Raw genomic sequence first — 15,910 nt, 5'->3', positions numbered from 1 at the left:
CCAATCCATATTGAAAATTTTGAGGAATTTTCATCACTGTTCATTGCATAAAGTATTTTCTTTATTGCAAGCTCTTTAGTGAGTCCCTGCATATTAATTGAGGAATATAAATATTAGGTTAAGAAAAAGCAGTAATATCAAAGTTGCCACTTCTGGTCCACAAATAATATCATCCCTTTAAGGGACATGTTAACCCTAGATACATTACCAAATTTTATCTAGAATTCGGCTACTACCATCTTTAGGGGCATATTGACCCTTAATGCATTATGAACGAGTTTATTCACTGAGCAAAATTAGTTAAAATGATTCTTTAATATTACACCAATTCTTTCTCTAAATTCTAAAAGATTGATGAAAACTACTTTACCCAAGTTAGTTGTTAAAAAAACTGTACATATATATGCTGGCGAAGAATTCATATATTGAAGTTAATTTGTAGAATTAGGATTAACCTAAAATAAAAACAAAAACATTGGAATCATTTAGTAAATTTTCAAGTGTATATCTTTCAAAAACAAATTTCAAAACTCTATGTATGCAAGTGTATAATTACTAATTGATTACTACACCAATTCTTTGTCTAAATTCCCAAAGATGAATGAAGACTACTTTATCCAAGTTGTTAGAAAAATGTACACATATATGTTGGCGAAGAATTCATATATTGAAGTTAATTTGCAAAATTATGATTTACCTAAAATAAAAATAAAAACATATGAATAATTTAGTAAATAAAAATGCATGTTTCACCAGGAAGAACATGTAACATAAAAAAGAATTTAGCAATTCAAAACCTCATCATAGTTGCAAGTTCTTATCATTTTCTGATGCTGCTTTTGCCGGCCACATTCTGCAATCACTGGTAGAGAATCTGTCAAAGCATTCACATCTTGACATTGATTTTCTTCATGTTTCTTCCCCATGGTTTTCCCTGCACAAAACTAAGTTAAAATCATTGGATGTCTAGATCAATTGCTATTTTTCCCTATCATTATGGATCTGTTTAAATTTTCTTTTCATTTAGAAAAGGAACTCAATATCCTTATACTTACATACCTCCCTATATTTCTCTCTCTAAGCAAAGATACAAGTTTACAGGAAGAACTCACTCAAAAAGAAGTCAAAAGAACGAAGTCCAAAACCAATGGCTCCTTCAGAATCTACACCGGCCACACCTTGTAGGTCTTAACTGCTACATGAACCCAAGGAAGACCTTAGGACTGGAAGGCTATAAAGAACGAGTATTTATATGAGATTTGGGAAAGGTAGGGTTTCTGTATAGGAATCTGTTTGTTTATATACAAGTTTTGGAAGGATATTTTTGTCCAATAATCTTTGTGTGTTTTTTTTTTATAAACTATAATCTTTATCTGTTAAGGTTAGACATATATGTGTTGGGATTTCCATATACGAAACATTTTATTATATACTAGTATTGTTTTCGAGAGTTGCGCCGACCTATTAAATTTTTGTACAAAAATTTAACATTTTTTTAATTATATATCGTTTGTATATAATGATAATAATTTTTTGTTTTAAAATTATTTAAATTTACAAAAAAAAAAGATTATTTAAAAAAATAACTTATTACAATTTTTGGTTCTTCAAAAAATAGTTAACGATTTGAACGACATTTCTCTCCAAACAACATTTTGCTTCATAAACTTTGTAAATTCTTGCATTAAGAAATATATAGTAGTGAGTTTGCATTATAAGTAATATAATCGTTTACTTATTTTTTAAATAGTTTACAATAGTCTAAATGAATCTATATCTTATAAATGTTTTTTTTGTTCTTCAGTATGATTTATTTTATATTTTAATGGTATTGAATCATTAGACTAAGTTTTTTGGTGTTATATATTTTTTATTATGTATATTTCAATTTAATATATATATTTGTTTATTGATAATTCAAATCAAATTAAATTAATTTTGAAAATAAAAATTGATTAATTTTTTCATGGAATTTTAATTAAATGTGAATGATTTATTTAGTTTTATAAAAATTAATGATTTGTACCTTTTAGTAATTTTAATATATAGATGTTCATATGGTTTTCTAACTGAAATTCTTTAAAATAATAATAATAATAAAATATAAGATTAATTAAGAAATATATTAGAATACGATCAAAAACCTAAAATTAAATTAAAATACAATTAAAATTAAACATTATATCTACGATACAAAAAGAATATAATCTATGTTGAAATGAAAGCAACATCAATTTATTATGCTATAAACTATTACAATCAATACTTTTCTTGTGCTGCATATGAAGAGACTTTATCATTCAATATGTACATAGATACATTTAGTATTTTCATTATAAAACATCAATTACATACAAAATAAAATCATAAGAATTAAATATAAATTCATTTTGATGATAATCGTTTTGCTTAAAGAAATTTCACGATCACCAAAGTATTCGAATTCAATAATTCAATAGGTTACAATAACCCAATATATCCAATTGAATAAGTTTAAGGTGATGAGTTTCCTTAGATTTTCCATCCTAATCTTGTTGAAAACAAAGCTCTTACTCACCTTTGAAAGTATCATGTGAACTCATTTTCCAAAATCTTGAAGCGGATTACTAGTAGTACTAGACTTCGATGGATCGACTAATTTTCCATCGTCAATCACGAGCTGAATGTCCCATTCAAGTAATTGCAGTTATTGGTGTGATGACCAATATTCTGATGATAGAAATAGAAATTCCCCAAACCCCTACCTGAGGTAGATTAGGATAGGGTTTAAGTGACTTAAGAAGATTCACCTTCTTCAACTAGGGGGAAATCCTCACCGACTGACGGTTTGATTGTTTGGAAAACCGACAGGAGACAAAAAGGTGGTCCAATGTTTCACTATCTAACGAGCACAAACTGCAACGAGAAACAACTTGAGAGCCGCGCAACTGAAATGAAAGCAACATCAATTTATTATACAATCAATACTTTTCTTTTGTTGCCTATGAATAGACTTTATCAATTCAATACGTACATATATACATTTAGTATTTTCATTATAAAACATCAATTACATAGAAAACAAATCATAAGAATTAGATACAAATTCATTTTGATGATAATCATTTTGCTTGATAAAATTTCACGATCACCAAAGTATTCGAATTTAATAATTCAATATGTTACAATAACCCAATATATCCAATTGAATCAGTTTAAGGTGATGAGTTTCCTTAGATTTTCCATCCTAATCTTGTCGAAACTAAGCTCTCACTCACCCTTGAAGGTACCATGTGAACTCATTTTCCGAAATCGTGAAGCGGATTACCACTAGTACTAGACTTCCATGGATCGACTAACTTTCCATCCTCAATCAGGAGTTGAATGTCCCATTCAAGTGTTTTGCAGACTCCTTCTTCGTATTTGTGACCGCTGACACATCAAGAAGCTTTACAGGAGTAGAGGCTTTGTTTTGAGAAACAATTACCCTACTCAGATTAGTAAAGTTAGCATGTGGGTCAACCTGATTGTAAGTTTGACCACGAAGAGCCATTCAGTAAGCCTCATCCTAGGCTTCAAGTTTCAAATACTTCATTGCATCATAGAAAGCAGGAAGAGAACCTTCTAACACTTTGATGTCCATGTCCTTACCGAGTTTGTTCTTAAGAAGGAACTCTTTATCCATCCACCTGTTGAACTAATCTTCTAAAGGTACATTATGCTACTGTTTGACAATCTCTAAATCGCTCATCGTGACTTTAATTTGGGTGTGATACCCATAATGGTCAAGGAAAGAATCAAATAGGAGCTTCTAGATATTTTGAACCTCTTTTGTGTGCTTATTGTACCAGAGTAGTGCAACATCAGTTGAAGTGGTGGAAAATAAGTTGATCAGTTGGCTCTATCTTGCTCATACACCGATCATGACATAGGAGTTGGTAGCCCGGGCATCTGGAATCTCGTTGGGAAAGTACCAATCTCTTTCTCATAATGAGTGTTGACATCCAAACACACTAGCCTGGTTGGATTTTGGACCTTTTTCTCAAGCTTCTCTTGGAGCTTCTCCATTTCAGCCATCTGCTGATCATATTTGCAATCTCCCTCACTTTCTTCATCGTCTGAGGAAATAATCTCATTCCCGTCAGTATCAAACTTATGCTTATGCTCGCCAGAATTAGATGTGGAATTAGAAGCCTTAACAGCACTAGAAACAAAACTTTCTTCATGGCATCCTATTGGAGCATGTCCTCCATCGTCTGTCTCACATCAACTATTGTAGCCAATTAGAAGATCTTAATAGAGATTCAGACCAACCTTGAACTAAAGCTAAGCTCTTGTCTGAATCACTACCTGACAACCTTCCTCAAGATTCTGAAACTCCAGTTTTGAATCTAGTTTTCTGCTTAATCGACCCTTGCTCGGGTGAGACAGAACTATGTTTTCGGACAATTGTGAGATAGGCGGTGTACATTAGGTGATGAGTGAGACCTCCATGCATGACATGTATCATATGATGCTTGATAAGACAAGAATAAGTCGAATTTAATGGATAAGACAAGACAAAAAACTTATTAAAATATTAACACTTGTGAGAACTCTGTAGGTCACAAAGCTGGAAACTTTATATTAAAAGGATAAAAAGGATAGAACAAACTATACATATTTACATGAAAAGGGAAATAACTAAAAAATATAAAATATAAAAATAAAAAGAGTCAAGTTACATGTTTTGCGTTCCGGGTCATAATGGTGATGTCATCTTCCGATAGACTTAAAATGATGTGAGCAGCAAATAGGATGGTTTTTACATAACACCATCACTTACCATTTTTAAGGATGATGTTTAGCGTCTCGGTTTCGACGTATGCATTCAAATTACTTACTAACGCCTTTATCATGTTTGTGGGCTTGTTTAATTATATGAGAGTGGCCACCCAAGCTTTAATATTCGGGAACATATGAAATTTTAGATGGAACATGGACTCACAACATGCCATCTCTTCAAAGTTAGGTTCGTAACTTAAATATTTAAAGAGTCTGATCAATGAATGTGTAAACTTGTCTTTTATTAAAATACCATTTATATTCTAATCAAATTCCATTTAATTATCGATTTAATACTGAAATGATAAAAATATATATTACACCATAATAGAATGGCGCAAGAGCCCTATTACATGAGTTCCAGTCCTATAAAATAAATCTATTAAACCAATAAAATAATTGTTAGGCATGAAATTGAATAAGTATTAACATAATATTCATACGAGAATTAGGGTGTTTTTATGTTATATTGCAAGAATAAAAGGGTTGATTAATGTTTTTTTATAGATAAGCAAAGATTAAAGCCAAACTCGCTGGAAACAGCTTGTTTCGCAACTGCCAAAGAGGAGTAGAGCCTTTCTATGATCCAGCGGTCAAACGTCGGATATTCTGATGACAGACAGCGACAGATCAGAGGTGGGCGTGGCAGAGGCAGCAGGTGGAAAAGTGTTTCGGTGGCATTTCCTAAAGTAACATGACGACAAGATGTTTCGACCCTTGTGTTCAAGGGTCAAAATGATCCATAATCATTTCTATTTTGTTTAGTATAGTTAGTGTTGACTTATTTTTATAATACTTTTAGGGTACTTTCGGGTACCAATTTTGGCCCGATCTTTCTCCTTTAAATAGATGTAGCAAAGGAAAGATGTGGTAGGTTCATCCTCGGATATTTTATTGTTTAGAATAGAAAAGTAACTTTCTAGGCGTTAGAGAAGAGCTCCAATGGAGTTTCTGACTCTAGCAATAACTTCTGATTGCTCACTGCTTGATATGAGTGAGTAATCCATTTTGAATAGGCACGGCCAGTCCGGACCGATGATGTAAGTTTTATAACTCTTTCAATGAATGTGTAGTATTTTGCCAATGATGTGTTGATGAGGATTTTTACTTTTGTGCTTCGGCATATATGCATGTGATAGATGAATGTTAGGACAGTACTTGCATCTTCACTGATATCTCTATCGATCTCACAACCTCGAAGCAGACATGTTAGATGGTTGTGTCAAAGGTTTTCTTAACGGAAATGCAGCTTTGATCATAATGCAAGAAAGAAAGTTCCTTTAGGACGCTATTGGCTCTAGTAAATCTTAGGAACTTAAGAACACACGAAAGTTGACTTAAGTGGGCATTAAAGCTGATACTTTGACTTCGTTGGTATTGTAGCAAATTCGTTGGAGTGTTGTATGGCCTTACACAACCTATTCGGCAGTGCCTAGCCTGTTCTATCCTTTAACTGTCTTCTATTTGTCATATCTTTCATAGCTTTAGCAATCTTTTGTCTTAACTGTCCACACTCAAACAATCAATCCTACTAAGAAGATAGCTTTACACACACTCTGTTCAGCACGATTTTCTCATATCATTTTGATCTCAATCCCTGTGGATACGATACTTGACTTATCAATTTATTACTTGTATCTAGTACACTTGCTAGAGTCACATCTGAGGACAACAATAATAAACGTTAGCCGCAGGACATTGAGTCCCGTGTTTCAGATCTAACTACGATGCCCAACTCCATACATGATACTAAAATTACATGATACAAAATTTCCAAAATCGGAACATACCCATGGTAGGTGGACATGTCATAATCGGCCAATTCACCCCGTGCTCCCAAAACAATCGCGGTGATAAAATTACCGAGAGGTACTTGAATTGTGGAAGCCCTCGAAGCACGAAACAAATTATCAAATAGCATACCGATGCTATCAACCCTCAAACCCTTAAATAAACAATCCAAAACAAACAAATCCCGAACTTGAATCTTCGAACTCTCAACACGACCAAACAATGAAAAACTCAGAAATTTGTGAAAGAAGAACACACAATTGTCCTTAATCAACTTGCTTGAGGTATTTTTGGAGTTAAAACATTCTTGATCCGAAAGAGTTTGCCAAATAGAGTCGTTATCAAAATCCTTAGGCTTGTCATAAAAATCACTAGTACGGAAACCAAACATATTTCCCATAGCCTCATAATCTATGGTATAAGTTACACCATTATTCCTAAAGGAAATTGATGTCTACTTCTTATTCATGGTCAAAGTGACAAAAAACTCTACCACATATTCCGTAATACGGGGAAAACGCATAGAAACAAACTCTTGCCAACCCAAAGTTTCAATAAAAGCATCAATTCTAGTAGAGAAATTCAATGCTCTTACCGAATCGAAGTCAATGAAGTGCATATTTACAAACTGCCTGTTAGCATGGGAAAAGTGAATGAACCGAGCGGCTTCCTCCTCTGTTTCGATGTCAAAATAGGCTCCGCAACGTATATGAAGGCGATTAGCTTCCGTAACTGCTGGCTTGTGACCAACATGCTTTGTTCTAGGCATGTTAATGGTGTTTAGGGTTTGCAAAGAAGAAGAAGAAGAGATGAAAAGAGAGAAAAATCAAAGCTTGAAGATGAGTTGGGAGTTATAATGTGTAGGTGAATGAATTGATAAGTGATTAGAGGGGGAAAGAATAAATGGGGAAGAGTAAAAGTAATGTATGGGGAAGATTTTAGAGTAGGTGATTGGTTAAAAAGTGAGGTGATGTGAGGTTTGTGTAAGGAGTAGGTTTATATAGGTTGAAATAGGGAGATGTAGAGGTTGAATAGGAATAGGAATAGGCTAAAAATAGGTCAAAAATCCGGAATAACTCGCGTGTCGCGACCGAGAATGCCGATCCGCGGTCGCGGCACGCGAAATTCAGAGAATTTTCTGCTCTGATTTCGGCCTGTTTTTGCTGGACTTACCGAGAATTATAAATTCTCGGCCGAGAATCGGTCAAATGTGGCTGATTTTGTTTATTTTGACTTGGTTTGTGCAATTTTGTTGATTAATTGTGTCCTGAACTTAATGTAAACTGTACCTGTACTTAAGAACTTAATTGAAAAACATTAAATGCAAGAGAAATAAATGGCATATTAAGAATTAATGAAACATTAATGCACATTTATGTATATAAGTTAAATGAATTAAGTGCAAATAAATACAAATTCATGGATTATGTAATTGAATTAAATCTTAATGTATTGAACACAATGAATTTGGATTAAGTGTGAATATATGTGTTTATTAAGAAAAACCATACTAGTTCATTTAAGGCATTTGTTTGAATCTCCATTTGAGCAAGAATAATTAGAATTGGTCAATATTATATGGCCTTAGTATAGAGTTATCAATGATCACATAGGAAATAGAACAAATATATAATAACAATGGTAAAATCAATAAATGAACTAAAATGAATAGAAATATTTATTAAATTAACATATATGTACAAAACATAAAAACAAAGAATTTAATTAAATAACACAAATTCGGAAATATGTACAAAATAAAACCTAAACTATTCTATATACTCATCCTTATCAATCGGGATTTCTCTAGCCCGAAAGCGGTCAAAAACGAAAGCTTGACGTTTTGGTGCAGAAAGAAAATGCGGGCCTGCTCGAAAGACACGTTTCACTAGACCTTCATACTCTAGAAACTCATAATCTAGGGTCGGAAAAGATTCATCCTCACTCCACGGAACAGTAATAGTACCCTTGGTACCGAGAATTATTCCGCAAATTATATTCCCGAATCCAATCTTTTTATCTTTGGATCGAGAAGCGGCAACAAGACCCTCCATCAGAATTTTTGAAGTATCAATGGTATTTCCTTGGAATATATCGCCAAGGACATATAAATCGGTGTCACGGACCACACTGCTAAATGTGCGACCGAACAGACTGTGACACAGGAACTTGTGTAGATACAACATTGAATTGGAGTGAAAAGATTGATTGTAGGCGAGTTTAGGATGGAATCGCCAGAATCCAGTGAGCATTCTCCAAATATCAGTGGATGTCATATCTTTGCCAGGATGACGTTTGATTGTATCCCTCGGGGGAAAACCAAACCAGGCATGCAACTCGGGATATCCGAAAGTAAATATTTTGCCATCTCGATGAAAACTAAGACGCACCCGTCGTTTGTTAACGAAACGAACGGTACAGAAAAACTCGAGGATCCAATCGCCAATGATAGGAAATCGCATGTTGGCGAATTTTGTCCATCCTAAGCGTTCCAAATAGCGATTCATGTCATCGCTTATTCCGAGTTGTGCATTAAAATATTCATCCATATATAACATTCCGACGAAGAACTTGTAACGAAGCCTCTAGTAGCGCCTGCCCTTATCATGATTGAAGATAGGAAAGGGCGCACCGTATCGTTTGGATAAGCCGGGACGTTTAGTGCCTGAAGCAGCAATTGTCTTAGAGGTTTTGTGTTTAGTAGTCATGGTTTTTGGAAGGAACTAAAGAAACAAAGGTATCTGTATCTTAGTTTATGAATGGTGGTTTGAGAAAATCAGAAATTTGTTCTGACAGAGATGAAGAGATAAAAATGTAACATAACTTTTGATCCTCTAGGATTTATTTATAGGACTTTAGGATGAAATGAGGCGTTGTTTTGATGTGAAAAGGCATAAAATCATACCTCTGAAAGTTGAAGAAACTCAAGTTTTCGTTTTTGAAAAGCTGTGTCTGCAGGAAGAAGAAGATACAGGTCTGATGGGCATAAAAATCCCGTGTCGTGACCGAGAATTCCAAATTCTCGGTCGCGACACGCTGATTTTCTAGCGGAAATCAGGCGTCGAAACCCTATGTTTCCGATTCTCGGCCGAGAATTAAATATTCTCGGTAAGTTCAGAAAAAACCTTACCTGTTTGGACAATTCTGAAAATGTGAATTCTCAATTGAGAATTCCAAATTCTCGGCTGAGAATCACCAATTTTCTCCTAATTCATGCTAAAGACCTAAAAATAAAATAAAAAGCATGATTTAAACATATTTTTATGCATCTAAACCTTAATATAAAGTCTATTAATAATTAAAAATCATAAAATTGGCATGTGTAAAAATTTAAACTAAATTTAAAAATCATTAAAACATATTAAAACTAATAAAACGAAACTAAAATAAAAAAATAAAGTACATTAAATCTAAATGAATTTAATTGTGAGAAAAATGCGTCACGAACGCAATTTCTTCATTTGAAATATTTTCGTAATAGATTTTACATCTATTACCGTTAACTTTAAAACGAACTCCGTCGGGTCCTTCAAGTTCTAAAGAGCCATAATCGAATACATTAAGGACTAGATATGGTCCTGTCCATCTGGACTTAAGTTTACCTGGAAATAAACGGAGTCGTGAATTAAATAACAGCACATTGTCCCCTATTATAAAGCTTTTGACTTTAATCTTGGCGTCGTGCCATTTTTTCACTTTTTCTTTATATATTTTCGTATTTTCGTAAAATAGATGACGTAACTCGTCTAACTCATTTAAGTTGAGCAAACGTTTCTTACCTGCTTGCTGCAAATTAAAGTTAAGTTCCCTATAGCCCAATAGGCTTTGTGTTCAAGTTCGACTGGCAAATGACACGCCCTCCCATACACTAATCGGTATGGAGTCATTCCTATTGGAGTTTTAAATGCAGTACGGTATGCCCATAATGCATTATTTAGTTTATAAGACCAATCTTTTCTTGAAGATGAAACCGTTTTCTCTAGAATCCATTTGAGTTCCCTATTTGATATCTCTGCCTGACCATTCGATTGAGGATGGTATGGCGTTGACACGCGGTGGCGTACTCCATATTTTTTCATAAGTATATCAAAACTTTGGTTTATAAAATGGGTAGCGCCATCACTAACAATGACTCTAGGACAACCAAATCTACAAAATATATCGTCAAGAAAATTAACAACAATTTTAGAATCGTTCGTCGGGGTTGCAATTGGTTCAACCCACTTTGAAATATAATCTACGGCGACTAATATGTAAGTTTTACCATTAGAAGGGGGAAAAGGTCCCATGAAATCTATTCCCCACGTGTCGAAGACTTCAACTTCTAACATGTTTGTGAGGGGCATCTCATCTTTTCTGCCTAAATTTCCCGTTCTTTGGCATTTGTCACAACGAGTAATAAATGAACGGACGTCTTTAAACAATGTAGGCCAAAAGAATCCACATTCAAATATCCTGGCTACTGTCTTACTAACGCCATTATGTCCCCCATAAGAGCTAGAGTGGCATTCCGATATTATAGACTCATATTCATTTTCACTAACGCATCTCCTAATTATCCCGTCACCACAAATTCTAAACAAAAAAGGATCTTCCCAAAAATACTGTTTAATGTCAAAGAAGAATTTCTTCTTTTGATGGAAAGTTAATCCTTCCGGAACAATGTTGGCTGCAAGATAATTTGCAATATCCGCATACCATGGTGACATGACACTTTTTATTTGATAGAGATATTGATCGGGGAAATCATCTCGTATACCGATAGTTTCACCTATAGGACCAATTTCATCTTCGAGTCTTGATAGATGATCGGCGACAAGGTTTTCTACTCCCTTTTTGTCTTTAATTTCTATATCAAATTCTTGTAATAATAAAACTCATCTAATTGGACGTGGTTTTGCATCTTTCTTAGCAAATAAATATCTTAAAGCTGCGTGATCAGTATAAATAATAACTTTCGAACCTAACAAGTATGACCTAAACTTATCACATGCAAAAACTACAGCTAACATTTCCTTCTCGGTTGTGGTGTAGTTTAATTGTGCACCGGAAAGTGTGTGACTTGCATAATAAATGACATGAAGTTTCTTATCCTTTCTTTGACCTAAAACACATCCGACGGCAAAGTCCCTTGAATCACACATAATTTCAAAAGGTAAATCCCAATCGGGTTTAGCAATAATAGGTGCACTGACTAAACATGTTTTCAATGTTTCAAAAGCTTTAACGCAATCTTCATTAAAATCAAAGGTTGAATCTTTCATGAGTAAATTAGTAAGTGGTTTGGAAATTACAGAGAAATTTTTAATAAATCTTCTGTAAAAACTTGCATGTCCTAAAAACGACCTTACTCCCTTAACAGTAGTTGGAGGGGGTAATTTTTCTATTATTGAAGTTTTTTCTCTATCCACTTCTAATCCTTTTTCAGATATTTTGTGACCTAAAACAATTCCCTCGTCAACCATGAAATGACATTTTTCCCAGTTTAATACTAAATTTGTTTCTTCACACCTAGACAAAACTTTATCCAAATTTTGTAGGCATGAATCAAAAGAATCTCCATAAACGGAAAAATCATCCATAAAAACTTCCATGATATCTTCAATGAAATCATTAAAAATTGTAGTCATACAACGTTGAAATGTTGCTGATGCGTTATATACACCAAAGAGAATTCTCCTATATGCAAATGTTCCATAAGGACACGTGAAGGTTGTTTTGTCTTGGTCATCCGGGTAAATATATATTTGAAAGAATCCGGAGTAACCGTCTAGAAAACAATAAAAAACATGACCAGCTATCCTTTCGATCATTTGATCAATGAAAGGAAGAGGAAAATGATCTTTCCTAGTTGCTTTATTAAGGTTCCTGTAATCTATACAAACCCTCCAACGGGTGGTGGTTCGTGTAGGTATTAATTCACCTTCGTCATTCCTTACAACAGTGATACCTCCCTTTTTGGGTACACAATGGATTGGACTAACCCATTCACTATCCGAAATAGGATAAATGATTCCATTGTCTAGAAGTTTAGTAATCTCATTTTTGACCACTTCTTTCATATTCGGATTGAGGCGTCTTTGCCTATCCGCTTTGGGTGGCTTATCTTTTTCTAAGTGAATTCTGTGCATTACAATACTAGGATTAATTCCTTTTAAGTCTGAAATTTGTCATCCCATACTTCCTATTCTATTTCTAACAACTTCCTTTAATTTTTCTTCTTGAACCTGTGTTAGTTTGTTAGAGATAATTATAGGTAGAGAATCGCCTTCGCCTAAGAAAGCGTACCTCAAATGGTTTGGTAATTCTTTAAGTTCTAATTTAGGTGGAACTATAATTGAAGGCGAAACTGGTCCATCTTCTCGAATCAAAGGCTCTGGGTCCTTACCTTCTAATTCTTCACTCATTATAAGTTCTATAATTTCTTCTTTTTGAACAATGTCATTTACACATTCTTCAACTAAATCAAGTTTCATACAAGCGAAATCCTCCATAGGATATTTCATTGCTTGGTTCATATCAAACTCGATCTTATCGTCTCCTATTCGTAAAACTACTTTCCCTTCCGACACATCAACTAGACCACATCCCGTGTTCATGAACGGTCTACCAAAGATTAGCGGACAATTAACGTCATAAGCAAAATCTAATATAAAGAAATCGGTAGGAAAAATAAATTTGTCGACTTTAACTAAAACATCCTTGATAATATCATATGGTCTTTTAGTGGTTTGGTCCGCTAATTGCAAAACCATATTGGTACGTTTGATATCTTCTTCTAAGCCTAACTTATTAAAAATTGATAACGGCATCAAGTTTATGCTAGCTCCTAAATCACAAAGACAACTTGGGAATTCAATATCTCCCAACTTACACGGAATAGTAAAACATCCGGGATCTTTGAGTTTAGTGGGCAAATTACTTGACACAATTGAACTACAATCTTCAGTTAGCGAAATGGATGAAATTCCTTCCTAACTGATTTTCTTAGAAATTAAATCTTTTAGGAACTTACCATAATTGGGAATTTGCGTAATTGCATCCATAAACGTCAAATTAATATGTAAATTTTTAAGTTTGTCTAAAAATGTTAAAAGTTGTTTGTCACAGTCCTTATTGCGGACTTTGTGTGGAAAAGGTGGTTTGGGTACAAAAGTTTTTGTACTTGAGTCGATTGGTGTATCTTTTTGATTTAACATATCTTCTTTGGATTTTGGTAAATCAGTTCCTGGTAAAGTTGAATTTCCGGGCATTTCCGGACCTAAGTAATTTTTCCCTGAACGAAGAGTGATATCCTTTACATGCTCTTTCGGATTTTCTTCCGTATGGCTGGGAAGACTTCCCTCTTTGCGGGATGGAATTGATTTAGCGAGTTGTCCAAGTTGAACCTCCAAATTATGGATGCTAGATAATTGGTTTTTAATAAGCTGATCGAATTTATTCTCGATCCGTTTAAAACCATCGTCGTGATTACTTATTTTTCCGCTCATAGCATCTATAAATTTGTCGATTTTAGAAGATAAAGTGCTAATCGTATCTCTTGATTGATTTTGATAATTAGTGGTACAATTTTGATTAGCATTGACATTATTATTATTATCTCTCCAATTAAAGTTAGGATGATTTCTCCATCCAGGATTATATGTATTGGAATAAGGGTTATTAGTTTGGTTTTGCCCTTGGACAAAATTTACTTGTTCAATTTCGCTTATACCTTCATAATCTACATCCGTTTGGATTGGAATGGCTTACCATTAGGATCGCACGGTGCCATAAACCTATCAATTTTGTGCAATAAGGCAGAAAATTAGGCTTGCAACATCATAACTGGATCGAGATTCACTATACCTTTAACTGATGACGTAGTTGAGGATGATGGTTTCGCCATTGGTACGTGTCCACGCTCCGCGGGCCACATACTGCTGTTGATTGCCATTTTCTCCAAAAGTTCTCTTGCTTGGACCGATGTTTTCTTCATGAATAACCCTCCGGACATAGCATCCAATGAACCTCTAGTTGTAGGATTTAATCCATTATAAAATGTTTGCATTAAAAGTTCAGCGGGCAATTGGTGGTGTGGGCATAAACGTTGAAGTTCTTTAAAATGTTCCCAAGCCTCATAAAGAGTTTCATTATCATTTTGAGAAAAAGATGTTAACTCTTTTATGACTCTTGCAGTTTTTGCTAAAGGAAATTTTTTTGATAAAAATGCTTGGGCTAATTGCTCCCAAGTTTCAAATGTTGCGGCTGGCATAGAAGTTAACCATTCTTTGGCTCGATCATTCAAAGTAAAAGGAAAAAGGCGAAGGTTGATTGCTTGGTATTTTAAAAGTGTCACAAATTTCTAAGAAATTTGTCAAATGAGTGTTAGGATTTTCGTTATGTAACCCGTAAAATGTTACGTTATTTTGTAACATATTAAGCAATGCTGACTTAATCTCAAATTGATTTGCATTTATTTGGGGTCTAACTATGCTGTTTGTTACACCGGCCACTCCTGGCCTAGCGTAATCCATGAGTGTAGCCATAATTTCCGGCTCACTAACTCTAGTTTTTATTGGAGTTTTGTTTTTCTTTTTCTTGTCTTTCTTGTTCTTTTTAAGAGTCTTTTCAATTTCTAGGTCAATAGGGTCTGGTGGCGTGCCCGAACTTCGAGAACTGCGCATGAACTTGAAATTTTGCACGAACCGAAACTACCTTCGAAACTGAATTTGAAAAATAAATATTTTAGTAACTTAAAATAAATAAAATATAAAATTTTGAATAAATATAAATAAACCTAGATTCGAAATAAAATACGAAAAATCTAAATTTTTGTCAAAAAATTTGGCGATCCCCGGCAACGGCGCCAAAAACTTGTTGAGCGATTTCCGCAAGTGCACAGTATACGCTTGTAGTAATAAAAGATATCGATCCCACAGGGAACGCTTTTTAACAAAAACTTATTTTGAATCAGTTAAATTTACTTTTAAGGTTTATAATATGTAAAATCGTTTAATTGGATTGGGTTTTGAAATTGCTAGAATAAGAATTAGATTAGAGTATAACAAATGTTAGAAAATACTTCTGATTTAGGGGTAAATTTACAAAACAGGAATGTTTAGTTCTTTTAGAAAAGTAAACAAATGTATTTGTTTGCATTAAACAAAGTAAACAACTTTAAACTTTGCATAAATTAAAACAATGAAATAAATGACGGTTCTTCTAATTTTAGGGCTTTATTAGATGAAATATAAATTTGATACAAGTTTACAGAGAACAAGGAGCATGAAAACATTCGACGGCGTGCAAGTGAACGGGTTGTCAATCCTTTCTT

At 34.0% G+C, this 15,910-nt stretch overlaps 1 non-coding gene across 1 annotated transcript; it reads left to right on the top strand.

Moving 5' to 3' along the window:
• The first annotated feature begins 14,660 nt into the window (after positions 1-14,660).
• On the top strand, positions 14,661-14,767 carry LOC136225100 (small nucleolar RNA R71). Its single transcript, XR_010686837.1, has one exon. It is a non-coding gene; the product is annotated as a small nucleolar RNA R71 (small nucleolar RNA).
• Positions 14,768-15,910: the final 1,143 nt, after the last annotated feature.

Source organism: Euphorbia lathyris, chromosome 3, assembly GCF_963576675.1.
Source record: "Euphorbia lathyris chromosome 3, ddEupLath1.1, whole genome shotgun sequence".
Taxonomy (NCBI): Eukaryota; Viridiplantae; Streptophyta; class Magnoliopsida; order Malpighiales; family Euphorbiaceae; genus Euphorbia; species Euphorbia lathyris.
Note: the sequence above shows the minus strand (reverse complement) of the source record. Positions and strands in the feature narration are given on the sequence as shown.